The sequence below is a fragment of the Phoca vitulina genome, unplaced genomic scaffold (genome assembly GCF_004348235.1).
Source record: "Phoca vitulina isolate PV1807 unplaced genomic scaffold, GSC_HSeal_1.0 scaffold9, whole genome shotgun sequence".
Taxonomy (NCBI): Eukaryota; Metazoa; Chordata; class Mammalia; order Carnivora; family Phocidae; genus Phoca; species Phoca vitulina.
In genome coordinates this window covers 35,536,832-35,557,366 of record NW_022589712.1, presented here as the reverse complement: position 1 = coordinate 35,557,366, position 20,535 = coordinate 35,536,832, and the positions used below count along the sequence as shown (strand labels likewise).

Below are 20,535 nucleotides of genomic sequence, written 5' to 3'. Positions count from 1 at the left end.
GAAACTGATCAGCAATAATTATTTAACATTGCCTCTTCCTAAAGCTGTGATACTAGTTGTGGCAATCACTATATATCAGGTTAAGTCTCCATATTCTAAATCCCCCCAACCTTCTTGTATTATTTACTCTCTCTCCAGCACCCTTGCATATATACACCACCCCCCGTACCACACCTTCTTCCTTTAGCCAGAAAGCAAAAACCTTGCATATCTACTCGTGCAGATAAAAGCCCCAGAAAACACCAGTCCATGGTGTGTGCCACCATGACACTCTGCTGCAGTCACCACGTGTTTTGTATGACATCATCCTTAATAGTATGTTTCAGTGAAATTCAAACCTATCACCACTGCCAAGGAAATGCTTTTCCCTAACCATCTCAACAGTCCTGCAAATATGTGTGTGTGAAGAACTGCGTATTTATACACACAGTATTTCTGGTATCTCTTTTTTGAATGTATCATAGAGAACAAATGACATACAGAATATCTTGACAACTAACACAAAATGAGTCTCATTCCTCATCAGTACAAACATCAACATGGCATGAGCCTCATAAAGCGAAGAGATCAGTGTTCAGTCTGAAATTTAAGGGTCTGAGAAAATGCTCATAAGATAAGAAGTCAGCCTGCCACGGTGTCAGGTAGATGGGCAGATGAAGGATAGATGATGATAGATAGACAGACAGATAGACAAATAGATAGATATAGATAGATAGATAGATAGATGATAGATAGATATCCTGACAGGAAACACAAAGTTTCTAGATCAGAACACAGTTTATTATCACAGAGCATCTTAGCACTGGTGAGGCTATAAAAGGCCTCACTACTAAAATCATTCTGAATAAATGGCATTGATATCATTGGCTAATTATTTGGGGGGAAATGAGGATTTTGCACAAACAGAAGGACTGTACCACAGAGTCACAAAAGTATGACACTCCAAGCTTGACTGGCACACTGTCCCATCCTGCCCTTTGGAGAGGGAGAGGCTTTTATTCTGGGATATAAGCAAATATTATAGGAGAGAGGAGTCTCTGAATCTCTCTGAAGGAATATAACTATCTTCCAGAACATGCTTCCTATTCAGTCATCCTTTAACCAAATTTGCCAGTGGTCATTCCTCTGAACGTTTAGACCATGAGGAAACATGAAAGCATTCACAGAGAACTGCCTTCCAATAATCAGATCTAGGGACTGAAGCTAAATAGTCCAGTGACCTTTACTGATTTATTTTACAACTTTCTATTACTGAATAATGAAAAGTAGGGCAGATAATGTAAATGGGAAAAAAACTAAAATGCTTTCTTCACCATTATTGACATTTTGATTAAGGAAATCAATGGTATTCATAATAATTGTCTTACTCTAAACTACCTAAACTTTTAGGGTAATCACTTACAGGCAGTAACTTGGTACTAAAACATTTTCAGATTGTAGTTCTTATTTGAAAATAAGGGTGTTGTTTTTTACATTTTTATCCCTAAATCTTTTCTTGAAAACACACAACAAAAACAATCTGCTTCAGAGATTCTCCCTTGTTATCACTGAATAGGCAATAAATTTTTATATCTCACAAATTCTGTTCAGACCAGGTTACTTTACTTAATCCTCGTTACCTTCTGCCCACTTGCCCAGAATATGGCAAAACATTAGAAAAATAAAGCTGACTTTATTTACTTTGATATAGCAAAGATATTTTCAAATAAATTTCAAAATCAAAACAAAATGGCCCTAATATCTAGATCACACTTTAGAAACAAAACTTCAGTGTCCTGAGCATTACTAATGTTAATCATTTAGGACCCTCTCACAGCCATCGTGATTTTTTTAAAAGATTTTATTTATTTATTTGAGAGAGAGAGAGAGAGCATGCACAGGGGGAGCGGCAGAGGGAGAAGCAGACTCCTCACTGAGCAGGGAGCCTGACAAGGGGCTCCATCCCAGGATTCTAAGATCATGACCTGAGCTGAAGGCAGACGCTTAACCAACTGACCCACCCAGATGCCCCCATAGTGATTCTTTTAAAGCATAAATCATATCATGCCACATCTCTGCTCTCCCCTTTTGATGGCTCCCTATCTCAGTCATAGAAAAAAATCAGAGTCCTTTCAATGGCCTAGAATAACTTTCATGGTCTGCCCATCTTGAGGAACAGCTGTTTTTTGTTTGTTTTATCTACATATTCCAACTAATTGATGGATAATTTGATAAATTCAGTATGATTGGCATGTAGCCTAGAAATAAGTCCTAGAGTTATTTAGCTTTGCATTGAATAAATTCTGTATGTAATCCAAATGGTTTCCCCTGGGAGATATTTTAAGTGTCATGAAAATGTGTTCTCTTGTTCGGCCCCAGACAGAGACTTCTTAAGCATCTTTTGAGGACAGTCACAAACTCATACAAGACATGGGATCTGAAGTACAGACTATCCCAGGTCTAACAAAGGAGATAAGCTGTGTACATCAATATTAATATTAGCAAAGTGGCAAAAGAAAAAAAATGAAATCCTAAGGAATTCCAATGTAGTGAAGATTGCTTGATTACTTGCCAAACTGGAAAATTCTCCTGAGTGAGGTTAAGACTATCTAGAGACTTAGTTCTGCTCTATCTCAGAGGAAGACAAAGCAGAAGTAGGGCAACACTAATTTTATAAAGTTCAAACAAAAAGTTGGTAGTGATGCCTATATACAATACAGGTATATTGGCATACATAGTACAGTCTTTGTTTACCTGGTTAGCACAAAGAACTACAGATTCGGTGCAGATCCAACTAGAAAATGGCATACAACACCTGTCTCTCACAACAGTGTGTCAGCAACACCATTTTTGTATGAAAAGAAAAATGTGCATGCTTCTAAACTTAGGCTACTAATGTATCTAATCACAATGCCTTTCAACTAGAGGAAGTGATTTTATTTCAAATCATGAAATTTGCATACAAAATTGAGCTTTTAGGTGAGGTCACATTAATTCCCTTCGGATAGGGCTTTTTCTTTCTTTCTTTCTTTCTTTTTTTATTTTTTTTTAAGATTTTTATTTATTTATTTGACAGAGAGAGACACAGCGAGAGAGGGAATACAAGCTGGGGGAGTGGGGGAGGGAGAAACAGGCTTCCCGCTGATCAGGGAGCCAGATGCGGGGCTCGATCCCAGGACCCCGGGATCATGACCTGAGCCGAAGGCAGACGCTTAACAACTGAGCCACCCAGGTGCCCCTTTTTTTTTCTTTTTTAAGAGATGTGTTATTTCTTTGGATTTTGTCTTTACAACCACCTTATGATGAAAGTGCTATTGCTCTGCTTTGTCAATGATGGAAACAATAAACACAGGTATAAAGCAAGGAGCAATAGCACAGAAAAGTTGCTAGAGACAATCATATACCACCCTTCCAGGAGGCATCATGAGACCGTAAGGAATGCCTGGGCTCTGCTGGCAGGAGAAAGGCCCACCCTGACACTGACTACAATCTAGGAACTTTGGGCAAGTCTCTTCAGCTATGAAGTGGTGACAATGATACCTGTATCACAAAGTTGTGTTACAGGAGCTAAAGGAGATGAAGTACGCAAAGCCACCGTTTACTATCATCATAGTTCCTAGGAAAGTACAACTTAAAAAATGTGCATATATCTACCAACAACCCAATGTTAGAAAATTCTGAGAATCATCATTTTGGATTGTGTTTCTGGCTTCCTCCAAATGCTTCTCATTTTGAACTATTCCCTGAAAAGCCTATGTTGCCAATCAAATCTGAATTACTGCTTACCTCTACAGACCACTCTCCTGAAGACTGATTACCTTTTAACTATGATTTGAGATTTAGTTTTCATAATAGGAAATACCAGTTTTGCAGAGTGGCCTGGCAAGGCTTTACAGAACAGCTTCAGTCAGACTGACATGTGCTTTTATTAACCATATTTCCTGTAGCTGCACAGACAATGAGAAATTCACTTCTCTGAGCAGAACCAATTATAACTGAATAGGTACACTCTTTCTCCAGCCTGGTCATGATGTCAAATGTTTGATTAGAAAGATCTAGTGCTTTTAGCAAAATGGGGGTGAATTTCTTTCCATTTGCAAGAACAAGCTATTTCTGCCTTTCATTTCATAGTCTCTTAGTATCTTAATTCTAGTCTCCCGGTGTCTAAAATAGAGTCGCAAATGCAACGCTCTTGAGATGGGGGAAACAATATTGTTATATGTGTTTCAAAACAGACTGAGCTAGCTTCAGGGCAGAATAAGCAGCACCAGGGCACAGAATCAGATGTACTGTGTGATCTAAGAGAGAAGAGAGAACAAGGTACACATGAAGACTATGTCCCAGTGGATGCAACATGGGGATGGACCTGGTAGCCCTGGAAAGGAATCTCAAGAAGAGTGTCAAATACAGGGAAACGATAGGATGAAACAGGTAAAAAGGTGCATGGAAATATTGCCTTGTACGTATATAACATGGTGATACAACCACAACAAATCAGGTTTTAGAAATGCAGGACTGAAATAGGGAAGGGTAATTCTAAAAAGAGGCAGTCCTGGGAAAATCCTCTCATGGGAGGTAAAAAAAAGAGAGAGAAAATGGGAACTAAGTTCCCACTAAATGTAGGATTATAAAGACAAAGCAGGCCCCATGAAATCAAGCATTACTGAAAAAGGCCCCTCTTCAGCTGCCAAAAAGAGAAACTTACCAGCAATGTCAAGGATGACCACCGTCACCCCGAAATACTATAAGCTCATTTTTGGACTTCCTATTTCTTCTCTTAAGAATTCTTCAGCAAAGCAATCTGTTGATATTTCAAGGATCCCAAATCAAGATTTTTCAGTTACTTTTAACTCTTTACTGACCAGAATACAGATACAGAATCATAGATTGGTAGAATATTTAAGCTCAAAAAAATAATACTGATCATTTACTCTAACCTTTTATAGTCAAGAATGCTAAGATTATCCCATATTACATGGTGAACTAGTAACACAGCCAGGATAAGAATCACATTCTCCTGATTTCCAGACAGTAATTTTTTTCCATCACAGCTATCTAAAATTAAATTTTCAATATATTTTTTTAAAGATTTTATTTATTTATTCATAAGAGACAGAGAGAGAGAGGCAGAGGGAGAAGCAGGCTCCCTGCTGAGCAGGGAGCCCGATGTAGGACTCGATCCCAGGACCCTGGGATCATGACTTGAGCCGAAGGCAGATGCTTAACTATCTGAGCCACCCAGGTGCCCTAAATTTTCAATATTTTCAAAAGAGAATTGTACCTATATAAAGTCCAAGAGAAGAAACTTGTATTAATAAGAGAATCTAGGTAGGAATAAGCTAAATTTAAAAGGTCAGCAGCAGAGAGTTATAAAATGAAGATTCTTTACTGAAAGTAGAAGGAGAAAAATGCAACCCAGAAAGAAAAACCTTTTGCTTTGCACTCTAATATACATCTACAACTAACCATTTTTTGTTACCCCCATTGCTACCCTGTTGGCCCAGGGCAGCATCATGTATAGCAATGTCCCCCTAGTTGGTTTCCCTGTTTCCATCCTTGCTCCCCTATTAACAGCAGCACATAAATCAGAATGAATCCTTGAAAATATAATTGTCATTCCCCAACCCAATCCTCCAATCATTTCTTGTCTCATAAAAAGTTAAACCAAAATTACTATAATGACCTACAAAGACCTATGCAATTTACCTCCCCCATTTAGTCTGAACTCATCCCCTTTTGTCTCCTTCTTCACTATATTCCAGCCATCCTGGCCTTCCAGCTGATTTTTGAGTACATTAGGCCTCAGGGTTGTACCATCTCTTTCTTCTGCCAGGAGCACTTACCCCATCCTCTGTCTGCATAGCTCATCTTATCCATTGAAGTCTTTGGACAAGTGTCTTGTTCCCAGTAAGGCGTACCATGACCACCCTATTTAAAATTACTCTATTCGCCTTGCACTCTTAATCCTACTTATCTTGCTCTATTCTTTTTTACATAGCACTTATCATGAACTGCCATTCTATATTCTTTACTCCCACTAGAATGTAACATTACATAGAGTATCAAGTCATTTACCCCTTTGTTATTGATGTATATGCAGCATCTAAAACAGTACCTAAAATATAATAATCAAGAAATATCTGCTGAATGACAGACTTGACTAAAAGCAGATGATCCCCACGTTAAAAGCCATAATCTCTGGTTTTACTCAAAGGAAAATACAGAAGTTTTACACTGGAGAGAGTACCACACAACTGAGTGTTCCTAATTCTGAAGGAAGAGGTCTAATATGAAGAAATGGCAATTTTTTTTTTTAAAAGATTTTATTTATTTATTTGAGAGAGAGAATGAGATAGAGCATGAGAGGGGGGAGGGTCAGAGGGAGAAGCAGGCTCCCTGTTCAGCAGGGAGCCCGATGCGGGACTCGATCCCGGGACTCCAGGATCATGACCTGAGCCGAAGGCAGTCGCTTAACCAACTGAGCCACCCAGGTGCCCTGAAGAAATGGCAATTTGAAGAAATGTCAGAAGTACATCAAAGATTGTTATAAAGACAGTGCTCACTTCAGCAGCACATATACTAAAACTGGAACGATACAGAGAGGTGAGCATGGCCCCCTGCAAGGATGACATGCAAATTCGTGAAGCATTCCATATTTTTTTTAAAAAATTTTGTTATAAAGATATACAGGACTTTAATTATAAGATTTGACTAAATGGAATATCAAACCATTTCCCAAGATGGTAAAATAAAAATTCATAAATTCCAATCAAAATCCCCCCAAGAGGGCGCCTGGGTGGCTCAGTCGGTTAAGCATCTGCCTTCGGTTCAGGTCACGATCCCAGGGTCCTGGGATCGAGTCCCGCATCGGGCTCCCTGCTCTGTGGGGAGCCTGCTTCTCCCTCTCCTCCCAACTTGTGCTCTCTATCTCAGTATCTCTGTCTCTCTCTCTCAAATAAATAAAATCTAAAAAAAATTTTAAAAAAAAATCCCCCCAAGATGTTTTTATAGAAATTAATGAAGTGGCTTAAAAGTTCATTTGAAAGAATGAGGAGCTGAGAATCTAAACAATTAATAACAAGAAGAAAAAAATGTATACCAATATTATAACATATTAGAAAATACTATTTGTGAGTTACTGATTTAAGAAAAGCCAGGTAAATCAAAGAAACAGAATAAAAAAAATGAGAAACTGCCTTCAGAACAGACGGGTAAAGAATATTTAGTAAATATATCGAACTGGGAAAACGGTTTAACCATCTGTTTAAAAAAAAAGTTTTTTCATACAACACATAATATACAAAATAAATTCCTCATGGATTAAGGAGTTAAATATGAAAATAAACACAGATTCAGAATAATTATAAGTGGGTCTGATTATAAGGCAAGTCAAGCTCTCCAAGTTTAAGATTACATAACTAAATTACGAGATGAGCATTGTTAATGCATTAATAATAATAATGCTGATGTTATTTAAAAGTAAACAACCAATATGAGGTGATCCTAGAAGGAAAGGCACTAATTCTATGAGATGAAAGCCTGGAGAGGGTTAAGGGTCAAGGATTAATCATATTAGGGTTTAGAACTTCACTTTCTGTTCCTAGTTACCAGATCTTCAGCAGATTCATTTTTACCCATAAGTGCATTGTTAGTGGCTCCCTGAAAAATCAAAGAGAATAAATTGAATTCATAGTTTGGGGCACTTAAGACCAGAGCAATCTGATGCAGGTTGGAACACAGTACTGAGACAAAAAAAAAAAAAAAAAAAAACATGAAGTAAGAGTGAAAAGCAATAATGAAGAGGATGGTGGGAAACTTTTGGAGGTGATGGACAGTTTTATGGCATAGACTATTTTGATGGTTTCATGGGTGTATTAGTTATTACTAAACTCACCAGTTATGTATATTAATTATGTATAGCTTTCTGTATATCAAAAATATAAAATAAAATAATAAAATCCAGAAAAGAATGAAGAAAAAGAGAACAAAGGAGACCAAAGGAGAATATATAAATCTCCCACATAAATTTTGGAAAATAAAGAAGGAGGGCACTGGAATGCCAAAAATTATAAGAAATTAGGGCTTACTTGATTTTATTTGGACATTAAAAAAAACTTGACATCCAAAAGAATGTCTGGAAATAACTGCATTGCACATACCCACACTTACATACTCATATATGGAGATATGCACACATGGGTGTACAAACACACATACTTATATAAGCAATTTATTGAGCAAATGGGACTTGATAGGATATAAGAAGGAACCAACTTCATTCTTATTCTTTTATATCCCTTCAAGTGTCTGTAAACGGGTGGTTGTTCTAACTCTGCATAAAATTTTAAGGCAATCCCATAGCTTTTAAGGAACAAGTAGTTTATAAAAATCCACATTTATGTATTAGCCACTTAGATCCAGTCCAGTTAATATAATAAGCAAAGCTCAAAGAACTTCTCTAATTTAAAGCATCTTCCTGTAGTAGCTTAATCTCCCTTGAGGCTTCCAAATCTACAAATAAAGAAGAAATTATGGTTGACTTAATTATTAGCTCTTTCTATCTTCTTCCTCTACTCACTAATTTCTTTTTTTATTTCTCCAGCATAGGGTCTAAGGAGAAAAGAAAAATAAGGAGAAAATAAGGAGAAATACAGCCTTGGGTTGCTCCTATCTCTGTAAATTGGGCATGGCAAATGTTAAAAACTGACCCCATCCATTCCTGGGATACTTCAGCAGATTACTTGGAAACCATCCGAATTGGGAACCACACTGTAAGATCTTTGCCCAAGGCTAGCCACTTAAAACTATCACCCTCAGGTCCTGGACTTCAGGAAATACATCTAGTGTTTAAGGTCCCTTCCCCTCTCTCCAGTTCACATCTTGTTTCCAGAGAACCCACTTGCTCTGCCATTGATGGAGGTGCAGTTTACTCTCAATATCACTTACCTCGGAAGGGGGAAATCTCCAGTTATGGCCTCTTACCTTTAGACTTCATAGATATGGGTCAAATGTCAGTTCTTATTTTTCTCAAATTCCCACACCCCAATGACAAGGCCTTCGAGTGGATCACTTGAAGACCCCATCACATAACTTGAGATGAGAAAGAAAAACTCAACTTTCTTTACCCATAATGTTGGGGATAAAATCTCCACAGTGTATGATTAACTCTCTGCAAAACAAATCCTCCCTCAACTTGCTAACTTCTTAACCTTTCTCTTTCTTGACTTATGGTGAGGAGAAATGCCCTAGCACCTACAGAACATTTGCTCCTGGCTTCCAAGATGCAAGACTGGCTAATGCTGTTGGCACTGACTGTATGACCTTCACCTTTCAAGTCCTGCATAGATAGTCTAGCAACTCACTTTAAAATGTGGAGGTTCATGGGCTCACCTTCAGTTCTGAGGTTTTGAGCCTCTGGAATAATTTCAGGGCAAAGAGTCAAATGTAACAATCTGTTAGACCACACACATGTATACATATACATGTATGTCCATATGTCACTTTATCACAGATACAAATACAGAATCATCCATGCATGTGTGCCTGAGTCTATATGTTAATGAATTATGGAAATATAATATTTATAGAAAATCTATTAATAAAATAAGATTACTGGTGATTTATTTTCTTTGGTTTTTCTCTATTTCCTAAAATAACATGCCTTACTCTTAAAACCATTTAAAAAGTATATCTATATACAAACACATAATAATGGATCCTATTTTTAAAATGTAATCCTGATTCAAAAATAAAATAAAAGATCACTGAAAAAGAATGAATAACCCAGAAACAGACTTATATATGAAGAAATTTATTATATGTTAAAGAAAACATCCAAAAAATTGGGAAGAATTACTTAACAAATGGGATTAAGATATTTTGGAATTACCTTCATAATAAAAGTCAGATGGGAGCTCAATAGTGTATAATACATATTATAATAGGTACACACACACACATGCACACATATATGCACACATACATACACACTATCTATGTATGTGTGCATATATGTATATATATATTAAGTATATACATGAAATCAAATTCTAAAAAAATTAGAACTAGGGGCGCCTGGGTGGTTCAGTTGGTTAAGCACCTGACTCTTGATTTCAGCTCAGGTCATGATCTCAGAGTCGTGAGATCAAGCCCCGCACTGGGCTCTGTGCTCAGCTCAGAGTCTGCTTAAGATTCTCCCTCTCCCTCTTCTTCTGCCCCTTCCCCCAATAAATACTTTCTTCCCTCTTCCCTTCTTTCTTTCTTCCCTCCCTCCCAGAAATATTTATTGAGTGACTGTTCTGAACCAGAAGCTTTACTAAAACACCAAGAAAGCAAGCACAAATAAATAAATATATAAATAATTAATTAATTAACTCTCTGCGTTATTTATTTATTTATTTATTTATTTTATTTTATTTTATTTTTACATATGTATCCCTAGGCCTAAAGAAGCACAGTATCTAATGAGTATGACAAATAAGTAAGAGAGTCATTCTAACATTTTATGGTAAATACTATGATAACAGTTCATAAGGCCTGTTATGGAAACCCAAATTAGGAGTACCAAACACAGACCTGTGAATTAGCGGATGGGAGGTAGAGTGCCACGGAAATTTCCTTAGAACAGGTAACAACAGAGAGTAACTTAGATGAAGAATAAAGGTTGGTTTAGAATTCTAGCTCTAACACTTACTGATAACTCTCTTTCTATGGGCAATTATTCTCTTGCCTCAGTTTTCTTGTCTATAAATTGAGAATGATAATAACATTTATACAGACACTGAAAGGATTTAATGAGAATTATTTACTTATTTAGAATTTAGTAAGTCCCCAATAAATGGTTGTTCAAAACAAACAAAAATTACAAAATTCCATTTGGAAAGATTGGGAACTCAGGAGAGAACACAGTCTTTTGCAAACTGTAAATTCACTATGGTGAAGTATAGATGTAAGGTATGGTATGGAGAGAAGTATTGCTTGAGAAACAAATAAGGGACAGATGATAAAAAATTTAAAGGAAAGACACAAAGAATTTTTAGCAAGAGAATCACACAGTAAGATTTTTCTTTTATAATGTTAACTATATCAGTGATGTGGATAATAAATTTCAATATAATATGACCAAACATAAAAAGACTAGTTAGGAGATGGTCTCAGTAATCCAGAAGAGAAATGATGAAGACCTGAAGTAGAGAGGTATAAATTTAAAAATGTTAAAGAAGTAGAATCCATAGGATTTGATGACTGATACATGGGAAGAGGAAAAAATAGGAAGGACTGTTCCTAGATGTCTGCTTTAGGCTACTCAGTATATGCTGGTGGCCTTCGTAGAGATAAGAAACACAGAAGGAAGATTAATATGATTAATTTTAAGATGATATAGCTGTTCTTTTATTGCTATTATCTGGTTTCCCTCTACTTTGAGGGATAAGGGAAAGTTACACTCACCCCAAAACAGACATATGGTGTTAATTTTCTATAATTAAATGACTTCTTTTATCCCTTATATTTTGGATTTCCTCATAGAAGTACATCTTTTTTTTTTTCCCTCATGAGCTACACACTCTCCAGCTTCATCTCATCCTCTCAGAGAACTTCATTAACCATTTATATTTGCTGACACTTGAATCACCAGATTCAGCCTGGAATTCTTTCCTCAACTATAGACCATCGTTAACTTTATACTAGACATCTCAGCTCAGACTGCTCACAGACATTTTAAACTGAGCATACTTTAAACTAAATTCTTATCTTGCCCCTGCAAAACCACCCTTCTATCTGTGTCTTGAGCTCCTTATTTAATGAGTTTCACCATCAGCCATGATGATGCTTATGTCAGAAATCTGGATATTTTCCTTGTTTTCTGCCTTTCTTATTCCCTACACTTTATCAACCACATACCGTACAAACACCATCTCCTAAAAACCTCTTGAATATCTGTCTTCCAGTCACAGAGGCAGTCATCTCTCTCTCTCTGATATTGGTACTTTGGCTTTCTAACTGTTCTTTCTGCTTCTATTTGAACTGATTATCTGCTCTGTAATTAGATTTTCCAAAATGGACATTTTAATAGATTTATTAAGGAAAATTGATGTTTTCACCATTGTAAGTGTACAATTCAATGAATTTAAGAAATTTAAAGGGCTGGGCAACCATCCAGGTATAGAACTTTTTCATCATCCAGAAAGTTCCTTCACACCTGTTTGCAGTTCATCTCTGCTCCTACGCACCACTCTAGACAACCACCACTCTAGGCAACCACTTCTCTGTTTTCTGTCTCTATAAACTTGCCTTTTCTAGACATTTTGTATCTAAAACAGAAATTTTATTATTATTTTCCTACTGGGAACTCTAAAATACCCTCCATTTTTCCTCTATCTCTATAGAATTTCCCTAAAAAATAGACCAGTTTAAGGAAGGACTAGTCTTTTTTTTTTTTTTTTTAATGTGGAATACAACTGATTTTGTTGGTCTTCATTCTCTTCTGTGCTAGAAGAATAAAATGCAGTATTTCTTTTAGGAGGGTGAGGTAAAAATGGGACCTAGCTTGTTTCAGGTGCTAATGTTTTAGCTGTGGGCTTAATGGGGCACTAGGGTCTATTGTCAAAAAAGGAGTGGAAGTACAGGAAAAAAAACCACACAAAAAACACAAAACAGTACCTCTTAGCAAAATAAAAAGGAAGAAATGACTAAAAAGATGAAAGATAAGGGATGATGGATGGAGTCCCCAAGAACATAGTTAACAATCTTTAGGAAATTAGCCAAGGAGAGACAAGTCTATAGTCATGCAATCACCTGATGCCTGAACCAGGCAAAGGAGAGATCTAGTAACTCAAAAACTGAGCCCTGAACACTGGGAGAGCACAGTGTGGCAGAGAACCTAAGAAGTTGATATTGAGGGAGCTGCATTCCTCATCTGGAACAGAATGATTAAGAAGTGCACCAAACTACTTATGAGCCTGAGATAAGAAGCTTGGTAATGACACACCTTAACTGATCTGGTCTTATTTGCTCTTCCACCCTCATAATATTGCTCTACACTATGGCCATTATAAACCTCTCCAGGATCCTGATAGAGTTATGTCTACACACTATCACCAACACCTGACGCTCCTTCTGGCTGGATCACAGTAAATACCGCTGTACATCTAACTAATTCTACTTGTTTAAACTCACTCACTTCAACCTGGACATCTAAATATCCTTTTCTGAGCTCAATCCCAATTTTTGATAGATCATAATAAATTGTCCCCCAGATCTGTGCACTCTCCAACTAATAGCATTCTTCTCTCCAGTTTTCATACTGAAATTATCTTCCTATGTCTAATCCATTAGACAGAAAGTCTCCTGAGCTTAGGTACTGTGTTTCATTCTCTTAATGTGTCTCCAGTGCTTATCACAGCAAATGGCATGCAATTAAGGCTTTACATCTATGGAGCTAAAATAAGTGTAAACAATTACAGTAATAATCATTATCTTAACATTTTAAAATAATTATAGGTATAAATAATTTAAGAGCATTTTACATACAATATACAATTATAGTAATATCTAAAGAAATGCAAAAAATAGATTTTAAATCTTTATCTTCAATCTTTTATTGCAATTATATACTTCTAGTTTTCCTCTATGTAGCAGTAATATACTCCGATTTTTTCTTGGCTTATTAATGATGTGTCCATTATTCTGAACTCTTTACATATTGATCCTTAACAGTCCTCTTCTCTTTAGTAGGCTCATCTCTCCCTTGATGAAGAAAAGGCTTGACAGTCTTTCTCGACCTTGTGTTATCACCTACTTGGTGTGGAATTCCAAAATTACTGGTCCTAGTTCTTGTTTGAGGTCCAGCTCCTGAAGTTTATTTCAGTGAAACTTGAATTGTTACTAAAAAGTTTTCTGCTGATGCCAGGAATGGCCTTAGGCCTTCCCTAAAATTCGAACATCTCTTAGAAAGTTTAAGGTACTTTCCTGCTTTTTGCCATCACTGGAGCAGTTAAAAAAAAAAAAAATCCTAAGCATCATAAACCTACATTTACAAAACATCAGAAAGAAGTGTCTGTCTTCACCTGGTCACTTCTCTGACCTCTGATAACTTCAACAGACCAGACACAATGTCACAGGCTACTATCTCTCAAAGACTGAACTTTTTTAGAAGATGACATCTAAGCATTAAAGTAGATTTTAAAGGAAAAATATAAGTTCATTTCCAGTTGCTTTTCTTAATAAATCCATACATTTGACTAATTTTGAGAGCCGTTTTATAGGTATAAAATAAGGAATTTGTGAGTAGGGATGGAGACTTAAAAAGCGAGCCTGGATAGAGAAGATACTAAGGATTAAGCTCTAAAGCATTCAGATACTTATAGTTAAGGGAGACCACAAGAGGGAGAGCCAGTCAAAAATCCAGGAGGAAATTCAACCACTAACTACAGTACAAGAAAACCAGAAGGGCATGATGTTCCATAAAACAAAAGGAGGGAGTGTTCAACTATGCCATTTACTGCATAGTATTCAAATAATATGAGGACTTTGGATACTAACCCTTTATTGGATATGTTATTTGCAAAATCTTCTCCCGTTCAGGAGGTTGCCTTTCAGTTTTGTTGATTGTTTCCTTTGCTGTGCAGAAACTTTTTATTTTGATGTGGTCCAAATAGTTTATTTTTGCTTCTATTTCCCTTGCCTCAGGAGACATTCTAGAAAAATGTTGCTACAGCTGATGTCAAGAGGCATTACTGCCTGGCTCTCTTTTAGGATTTTTATGGTTTCAGGTCTCACTTTTAGGTCTTTAATCCATATTAAGTTTATTTTTGTGTATGGTGTAAGAAAGTGGTCTAGGGGCGCCTGGGTGGCTCAGGGTTAAGCGTCTGCCTTCGGCTCAGGTCATGATCCCAGGGTCCTGGGATCGAGCCCCGCATCGGGCTCCCTGCTCCGTGGGAAGCCTGCTTCTCCCTCTCCCGCTCCCCCTGCTTGTGTTCCTGCTGTCGCTATCTCTCTCTCTGTCAAATAAATTAATTAAAAAAAAAAAAAAAAAAAGAAAGTGGTCTAGTTTCATTCTTCTGCATGTAGCTGACCAGTTTCTCCAACACCATTTGTTGAAGAGACTGTCTTTTTGTTATTGTCTATTCATTTTTCCTTTGTTGAAGATTAATTGTCCATATAATTGTGGGTTTATTTCTGGGTTTTCTATTCGGTTCTATTGATCTGTGTGTCTACTTTTGCGCCAGTACCACACTGTTCTGACTATTAAAGCTTCATAATATAACTTCAAGTCCGGAATTGTGATAGCACCAGTTTTGCTTTTCTTTTTCAAGATTGCTTCGGTTATTTGGGGTCATTTGTGGTTCCATACAAATTTTAGAAATGTTTGTTCTAGTTCTGTGAAAAATGCTGTTGGTATTTTGATAGGGATTGCATTAAATGTGTAGACTGCTTTGGGTAGTATAGACATTTTAACGATATTTGTTCTTCCAACCCATGAGCATAGAATGTCTTCCCCTTTTTTGTGTGTTGTCTTCAATTTCTTTTGTAAGTGTTTTATAGTTTTCAGAGTACAGGTCTTTCACCTCTTTGGTTAGGTTTATTCCTAGGTATCTTATTGGTTTTTTTGCAATTGTGAATGAGACTGATTCCTTGATTTCTGCTGCTTATTAATGTATAGAAATGTAACAGATTTCTGCATATTGATTTTGCATCCTGCAGTTTTACTGAATTATCAGTTCTAGTAGTTTTTCGGTGGAGTCTCTCAGGGTTTCTATACATAGTATCATGTCATCTGCAAATAGTGAAAGTTTTACTTCTTCCTTTCAATTTGGTTGCCTTTTATTTCTTTTTGTTGTCTGATTGTTTTGGCTAGGACTTCCAGTAGTTTGTTGAATAAAAGGAGTCAGAGTGGACATCCTTGTCTTGTTCCTGTCCTTAGGGGAAAAGCTCTCAGGTTTTCCCCATTGAGTATGATGTTAGCTATGGGTTTTTCATATATGGCCTTTATTATGTTGAGGAATGTCCCCTCTAAAAGAACGTACACAACTCAACACCCCAAAAATAATCCAATTAAAAATGGCAGAAGACATGAACATTTTTCCAAAGAAGACATACAGATGGCCAATAGACATATGAAAAGATGCTCAACATCACTTATCACCAGGGAAATGCAAATCAAAACTACAGTGAGATATCTCACACCTGTCAGAATGGCTACAATCAAAAACACAAGAAACAACAAATGCTGGCGGGGATGTGTAGAAAAAGGAACCCTCATGCTCTGTAGGTAGGAATGCAAACTGGAGCAGACACCGTGGAAAACAGTGTGGATGTTCCCCCAAAAGTTAAAAATGGAACTACCCTGTGATCTAGTAACCACACTACTGGGTATTTACCCAAAAAATACAAAAATACTAAATCAAAGGGACATATGCACCCCAATGTTTACTGCAGCACTATTTACAACAGCCAAACTATGGAAACAGCCCAAGTGTCCACTGATAGACAAATGGATAAAGAAGGTGTGGTATATGTATATCATATATATATATGGATAATGGAATATCACTCAGCCATAAAAAAGAATGAAATCTTGTCATTTGCAATGGGATGGATGGACTAGAGAGTATAATGCTAAGAGAAATAGACTAGTCAGAGAAAGACAAATACCACATGATTTCACTCATATGTGGAATTTAAAAAACAAATCAAATGAGCAAAAGAAAAAAAGAGAAAGAGAGACAGAGAGAAACCAAGAAACAGACTCTTAACCATAGAAAACACACTGATGGTTACCAGAGGGGAAGTAAGTGGGGGAATGGGTTAAACAGGTGATAGGGATTCAGGAATGTACTCATCATGATGAGCCCTGGTGATGTATGGAAGTTGAATCACCATATTGTACACCTGAAACTAATATTGCACTGTATGTTAACTATACTGGAATTGAAAAAAAATAATATGAGGACTAAGGATTGACCACAAAATTTGCCAACCAGGACACATTACATACCTTTCAGCCTCATTCATCTCATCTGCAAAACAGCACCCATTTCATGAAGCTGTGTGAAAGATTAAATAAGATAATAATACATGTAAGCACCTAGCAGAATGCCAGGAACAGAGGAAGAGTTCAGTAATGGGCAAGTAGTTTTTTAATTAGAGAACATTGAGCAGCCTGGATCATAGACCTTATGATATTTTATTGAACAGAGGATGCCTGTCAACCCTGTGAGAGCAAATTTGGCTTGAGAAGAGTCTAGTGCGAATGGAAAAATACAGAAATGATTACAGATCAGAGGAGAAGCTAGAACCAGAGACAATGAAGAGAAAAATATCTTGGGTAGGTCAATTCCCATCCTTGGATTAGACAATTCATATGACTTGGTATTTTATCCTATTTCACAACTAGTAAGGAAGCACTTTTTAAACACTAGTTAAGGTCTGGAAAGCACTGGAAACAACAAATTTCCATTAAGGACAAATGTTATATAAAGTTTAGTGATCTAAATAAGCTTAACATCACAAGTTAAAATTACATTCTTATCTCTTACACTAGGAGAACAGATATTTCTTGCTTTTTATATACTGTGTAACTTCACAATTTTATGATCAGCCCCTTTCAATTCTTTGTCTGCATAAATAACAATAGACATTATACAGTTCTTGTGGTCTAATATATATATATATATATATATATATATATATATATATTTATTCATTTGGCTAATTTTGCAGTCAATGGCCTTATGATCTTACAGGATTTCCTCTAATTTTTTTCTCTCCTCACCAAATTTTAAATGAGCTGTGTGACTGGTTCATGGTAAATGTCTTAAACAATGGCATATCTTACAAAATAGCTAAAAGCAACTTGTTCTATTAGAAGTGTATATTGATAATTAAGTACTAAGTAGAGGTTTTCCAAGACATCATGATCATATTGAGGTTAGATTCTGGATGAAGTATGATTAAAAAAAAAAAAATTAGTGCTGTAATAGGCTGGCTGAGAGTTTGTCCTTAAATAATGCATTAGTATTAATCATTTCTTTCTCTTTGAATTTTTAGAGTTTTTACGGACCCTCTAGTCTCTTAAATTCTATGTTCATTTTTACTTACTACTGTCTTCTAATACAGAAAACAATCTTTTTCTTAAGTTTTCTACTTTTTAACTTTAAAAAAAATACTGATTTTAGGAAGCCTATCCTTACACATTCTTTCATAGCACTCTTGTGCTCATTTTCTATCTTAACATTTACCCAGGAAATTTGGTTTGGGAAGCAAAACATAAATGTTTTCATTTATATAGGTCTGGAAACACAACCAAAAGATTAAAAGTAATGGTTCACTTGCAAGAAACTGTGAGTTGTAGGAAAACTTATTTGCTCAAATATATAGCTTATGTCTTATCAATTTATTTCTAAGTAAGGTTTTTATTCTAAAATAAATTCAGAACTGATATAGTAATGGAAAACTCAGATAAATCAGTTTTTGAAACTGCAAAGCCAGCTGGAACTAACCTCCTCTAGATTTCTCCAGCTACTCTTTAGATTTTTTGAAAACTTAAAAAACAAAACAAAAGGTAGTGAGCTCAAAGAACAGAACTTAAATATCTAGTTAAGCCCACACCCAACTCAATGAATACATAGGGAAATGAATGACTCAGTGAATCAATGAATCCCTATAGGGGTTATAGGAAGATGGCAATACAAATGCCCTTACTTTATACATATTGTGCACTGAGCATTCCCAAATTAATAATTCTTCAGTGGTAGCTGGTCATTTCTAAACAGGGATTTCCAGGTTATGAATGCTTAAAAAAAATGAAAACTATCCTAATATCTCCATAAAAGCCAGAAATCTAATGTGGAATGATTTACTGTAAGTTTCATTCAATCATTTTGCCAATCCACTGGGAAAATAAACAAAAATTTTAAATGACTTTTTTTTGCAGTTAAAAAATAATAATTACTAACACTGAAAATGTGATAATCACATATTTGGTGGTATATTTTAGTTCTTGACTCCACAGATGGGAGAGGGATGCAAGGAGCAGTATTCACTAATGTTTTTTATCAGTCTTTCCTCATTCCCCTGCTGCAAACACTGACAACTAAAAACTCAAAGAGGGCCAAAATTTTGGTTAATTCAAGTATTTCCGAGTAGGAGTACACTTCAGCCTCCCAGAAGGAAACAGCGTTCTTTGGACACAAACTCTCTAGAGAAAATGAGTATTTTATTATTAGTTGAATAACATTCATTTTTTGGTTGACATTTCCTGAAAATAAGGCCATGTCGCCTTAATGCCTGACTTTAACTAATTTTTTTTTCATTTAAAAGTCATTTAAGCCATTCTTTGGCTATCCAGCTAGAAGTATTAATATAGTACATGTTATGTCAGAGGAAAACTTTAAAAGTTCTGTTTACTCTCTCATTTCCAGAAGCACAAAAAGAACTTGTAACTATTCCACACTTCCCATTGGGTACAGAGTTTTACCTGCAGGGTTTCAGCTGGAACTTGACTTTGGCTAATTTTCTACTCAGCACTTCCTTTATTCATCCTTTCCCTTCTCCTCCCACCTTTTTTACTTGCTCCTAATATAGTTGGCTGTTTACAGGCTCATGCCTTTAAATTAGGCTACAGATCTTGGGCAACTCAAAACCCATGGTGTCTTAATCTTTATGTGCCTTAACCTTGAGGATGGCTCAAATATCTGCTGAAAATATGCTAAATTTGTCAACGTTTTAAAGGAAGATCATAAGTTCCCTCTTTCTTATTTCTGAGATTTAAAATCCCAATTTTTTAAGTATGTCCATGTTCCACCATCTTTGCCTTTGGTCTCTGAAGACTGCTAAAACGTTACTTTTCCCTATTCACAGGGAAACAGACTTACAGCTTCTATGTTAGAGAGAATGCATCACAAGTAGATAGATATCAATCTTCAAAGTGTAGAGTTGGTTACAAATCCAAAAGCTCTTACTGTCTTTATACTACATCAGGTTAACAAAGACAAAAACAGAGGATATAAAACTATTCTCTAATGATCTAGATTTACCCTAGAAGCATAGTTTCTTTAACACTTTTCAGCCACTAACTGTCACACCGGATCAGAAGTGAGTCTCAGCACCCAGCAGCAGCTGGTGAAGTGTTCTCTCTGCACCTCCCAGAAACTGCTGCTTCCCTCTGCCTTTTTCAGCTCTCACTCTAATTCTGGTACCGGGTTTGTTTTCTGCTCAAATCACACTACCTTGCCATTACTGCCTCCCTTGCCCTTTGCCTTAATGTCTCCTGTGGGTGTTCTTGTCCGACAGAAATCTAGAAATTCCGGCAGCAAAGTGGACACTTGGGCATTAAATGGCCAAACAGAGTTAGTGAAATGCAAGATTTCTGGTCCCAGGTGCAGTCTCTGAAGGAGTGGAATATCTCATCTTTCAACCAAAGGTTTGTTTTTCTATCTGGTTATAGGCCCTTTCATCAGAATACAGAAGTTACATTTCTCCTGTGTGGCACTCAGAAGTCATAGCCATATATATCCACGACAGGCAAAAACCCCAGTGAGTACATGTTCTTTTCTG

The 20,535-nt window shown here is 36.4% G+C and overlaps 1 protein-coding gene and 1 non-coding gene across 2 annotated transcripts in view; one reads left to right on the top strand and one right to left on the bottom strand.

The window, feature by feature from the left end:
* THEMIS (thymocyte selection associated) overlaps nt 1-20,535 on the bottom strand; it is a 174,519-nt gene that overhangs the window by 51,447 nt on the left and 102,537 nt on the right. The gene's annotated exons all lie outside the window — the stretch shown is intronic.
* LOC116634790 lies at nt 6,535-6,639 on the top strand. The gene has a single exon (XR_004300032.1). It is a non-coding gene; the product is annotated as a U6 spliceosomal RNA (small nuclear RNA).